The sequence below is a fragment of the Trachypithecus francoisi genome, unplaced genomic scaffold (assembly GCF_009764315.1).
Source record: "Trachypithecus francoisi isolate TF-2019V2 unplaced genomic scaffold, Tfra_2.0 Lachesis_group2, whole genome shotgun sequence".
Lineage (NCBI taxonomy): Eukaryota > Metazoa > Chordata > Mammalia > Primates > Cercopithecidae > Trachypithecus > Trachypithecus francoisi.
Window position 1 is genome coordinate 166,687,452 of NW_022681465.1, and position 4,575 is coordinate 166,692,026.

Sequence of the window (4,575 nt, forward strand, 5' to 3'; positions counted from 1 at the left end):
ACAATAAGCTCTTCTTCCCTAAACCTTTAAATACCCTTAGTCTGTAAAAGAGAATGCTCCTATTCAAAATTGGCCACAAGCTGCTCTCAGGTTTATTCTCCAAAGTAAGCCTGTCTTTGACTGTTGAGCTGTTTTTTGTGTTTCTGTCTTCTTTCTTCAACTCTTGCATTTAGTGCCAAAACCCAGGACAGGTGTGGAAGGTAAAGGATCTCTTGCAACCCAGGAAGTGGTGGGCAGTGGCAGCTCATCCTGGGTTAACTCCTGGATCCTGAGTCTCTGGCCACCTGCCCCATCTTTTCTCTCATTTCACTTTTTGAGTGATTTGCATGAGGAGGACAATTAATCTGAAGTGAACTGTGAGACTTGGGCTGGGGCTGCTCTTCAGTGGGCTCTCAAAACCCTCAGGTCTCAGGAATCTACCACCGACCACCCACAATGGGCATTTCACTCTATCTCTTGTCCCCTCTTCCCTCCTCTCTTTCTTTCTCTCTCTCCCTTGCATGGCTCCAGTTCGGGAGGCCCTTTGCTGATTCTAACAAGAAAATCCAACACTGGACCCTAATCCAACATGTTGGTAAGATTTGCCTTCCCCTGGCTTTCCAGCAGTACTCGGGAAAGTTGGATCAGCTGTATTGGTCCTCAGAGGACCAATGGGGCTAAGCTAGTAGAAATCCAGTTTCTTCTCAGCTTAACCATCCTCTTCTGAAAGAGGATTCTGAGTCTTTTATTCTGAGGATGCCTAGAAAGAACAAAACCAGATACCCTTGGTCTTTTCTTACTAGTCCACGTGGGTGCCAAACAATCCCACATTCCTATATATTCCCCACTGGGCTGTCTTCACAACCTCACCAAACGTGGCTTATGGGGGAGCCTGAAGTCAAAGCATTTCATTTTTTATTGCAACACAGCCTGGCCCTAATACAAATTAGATAATGACAGCTGATGGCTCAAAACTGGCACCTTTGACTTTCAAATTCTCAGGGACCTTGCCAACTTTATAACCAGCAATGGCAAATGGCAAAAGGTTCCCTATATTCAGGCTTTCTTCTACCTTAAATCCCAACCCTCCCTATGTCAAGTTTGCACCCTTCATGAAATCCTTCTTAATGAAAACCCTCCCTGGGTTTCTCCTTCCTCTGAAACCTCTTTTGACCCTCAAAGTGAACCCCCTCCATATTCTCAAACCCCTGCATCTGCTCCTCACCCATCCAAACCCTCTGCTCCATTGGCCCCTCCTGCCCTCAAGCTTTTAACTCTAAACCCCACCCCTCTTCCTTCTCCACCCATTACCCATTTAAAAACTCCTCCAGCCAGTCAGACCACCTCTGCCATTCTCCTTCTCAGGGAAGTAACTGGGTTTGAAGGCATTGCTCACCTTCATGTCTCTTCCTCCATGTCTGATTTGTCACAGATCAAACAGCATCTGGGATCTTTCTCTGAGAATCCCTGTCATTATCACAGGGAATTCCTCCACATAACCCAATCCGTTAATTTAACTTGGCATGACATTTATATAATTCTAACCTCCTCCCTCACTCCTGATGAAAAAGAACACATCTGGGGTTCAGCAGAAACACAGGCAGATGAACTCCACAATCAAGCCCCTGTACAAAATTCAGTGGCCAATGATGCAGTCCCTCATAGAGACCCAGATTGGACTTACCAACAGGGAGACTGTAGCATCAGGTGAAGAGACCACATGATTACCTGTCTCCCTGTGGGCATGGACAAAAATGCCCATAAGGCAGTTAATTATGAAAAACTTACAGAAATTACAAAAGAGCCCCAGGAAAATCCTGCCCTTTTCTTATCATGCCTCACTGAAGTTATGCTAAAATATGCCAATTTGGACCCAGAATCTAGACTTTTCTTCACCTCTAAGTTCTCAATCTGTCTCAGACATCCAGAAAAAAATATGAAAATTAGAGGAGGGTTTCCAGACATCTTGGCAGGACCTCCTAAATGTAGCATTCTGTGTCTTTAACAACAAAGATGAACAAAAAATTCAAAGAGACAAATATCTCCATTTAAAATACCAGATGTTTGCCTCTGCTGTCCAAAAGTCAATAACCCAAAAGGAAACTCCTCTACCTCTCCAGGAGTCTGTTTCCAATGTGGCAACCCTGGACACTGGGCAAAGACTTGTCTTAACCCCTCAGCCCCCATCAAACCATGCCCAACTTGTGGTCTTTGGGGATACTGGAAAATAGACTGCCCTCAATGGGGACACCTTGCCTGTTAGGGTGTTGCTCATAATGAAGGCCCCTGACCATCACAGGAGGAAATCTCTTCACTGCTGGCACTGACAATGGAAGACTGAGGATGGCTGGGATCCTTTGCCCCCATATCTAGTGAGGAACCCAGGGTAATTGGGACAGTATCCAGTAAGATTATTTCCTTTCTTTTGGATACTGGGGAGAGCCTATAGGTATTAACTGAATATCAAGTCCCATTAGAACATTCATCTGTTTCTGTTGTTAGTATGAAGGGCATACAAGAAACCCCGTATTTATTGTTATGTTGAGAACAGAGCCCCTCCTCAGACACTCCACATCAAATAGGCTTAAATTCCAAATTCTTCAGCCATACAAATCCTGTAGTATGGAACACTGACTCCCCCATAATAGCTGCCCACCATTCAGATTCAAATTTCACTGAAGGATCCTATGTGCTATATGGTGGGCCCATGGTTTCCCCTCAACTCTAATGAATTACAGAGACTCAAGCTCATCTCCCAACTTCCAGCTGTCAATATTTTAATCCCCACCCATTCTCCCCATAATACTCCTATTCTCCCAATTAAAAAATCAGAAAACTCCTATAGACTGGTTCAGAATTTGCAACAAATCAACTCTGTTATGGTTCCTGTTTATTTGTCCTGTTGTCCGAAACCCCTACCTCGAAACCTCTGCAACTTCCTATCATGAATTCTTTCCAACACTAGCTATTTCTTTATTTCTGTATTAGACCTCAAAGGTGCTCTTTTTACTATCTCTCTGTATCCCTCCTCTCAAAACATTTTGGGTTCACTTGCCACAACCCTGGCACAACAACTCACCTGGACTGTCCTCCCCCAGGGGTTCAGAGACAGCCCTCAGTATTTTGTTCATGCACTTCAGTTGGACTTTTTCCATCTACCTCTACAACCTAGCATTTTGCTTCAATATGTGGCTGACTTCTTTTCAGCCCCACTCTAAAACATTGTATTTAACATACCACCAGGCTTTTAAAAATTTTCACTGAATATGAGTGCCAGTTATCAAAAAAAGCCCAATTAACATCTCCAAAAGCTTTATGCCTACAATTAATCATAACTCCAAATAAGAAATTCCACCTGCATGAAATCAAGGCATTCAACAAATCCCATTTCCTAAAACAAAAAGGGACTTACTTTCCTTGGATTAGTGGGATATTTCTGATTATGATAACAAATTTTTCCATTTTCAGTAAACTCCTTTATAAACACACAAAAGGAAATATTGACCAAACACTCACTCCCACCCCAGATGTTTATCATGCTTTCTCTCACCCAAAACATGCTTTATTACAGGCCCCCACTGTAGGCCTTCCAAACCCCCTAAGATCTTTTTATCTATATTTACACAATTCTCATAATCAAGCCCTTGGGATACTAACCTAACCCATGGGAGATTCTCTCCAACCAATGGCATATTTTTCAAAACAACTAGATCCCATTTACAAAACCTGGCCCCTTTGCTTCAAAAAGTTTGGCCACAACCTCTCTAATTATCCCTGAGGCACAAAAACTCACATTCTATGAACCCCTTCAGGTATTTTCTTCCCACAGTCTACAAGATATGCTCAGCCCTAAGGCACTCACCTCCATCTCCTCCTCTTGCATGCAAGCCTTACATTCAACTCTCCTTCAACACTCTATCTCTCTTCATAGATACTCCTCTCATAATCCCATCACTCTTTTACCTTCAACACCAGTTTTGAACCCCAACCAACACTCATGCTGATCTCATTGAAAGTTCTCTCACCATGTTTCACCACCTTCCACTCACATAAATGGAGCCCCAGATTGGTTTATAGATGGCAGTGCATCAAAAAAAAAATCCCTCCTTTCCAAGCAGGATATGCCATCATTGAGGGATATCATGATGATACCCACTCTTTCCCACCTAGAAGAGTTGTAGAGGCTGCTCCCTTGCCTCGCCTTTGGGCACATCCTCCCAACAAGCAGAATTAGTTGTTACAAACAAAAACAAATCGCTGGGCAATTTTACAGGACATATTGAGAGTAGTCACCACAGTTGTAGTTTTACTCTAGCAGCATTAATGCATCAGCCTGGTGCCGGCTTTGAAAACTGATATTCTGTATTGGCTCTGTTATGGGTGTGTGGATAAAAGGACACAAGCAAAGATGTAGACAATATATAGAGAAGGGTTGAAGGAATGGGTTATGTAACCTAAGGTAATCAGAAAATGAAAATGAAAGGTAATTTTACACAGAGTTTGAAAAAACTATTCTAAATTCACATGGAATAAAAGAAGCCCAAATAGTCAAAACAATCCTAAGCAAAAAGAACAAGGCTGGAGGCATCACATTAC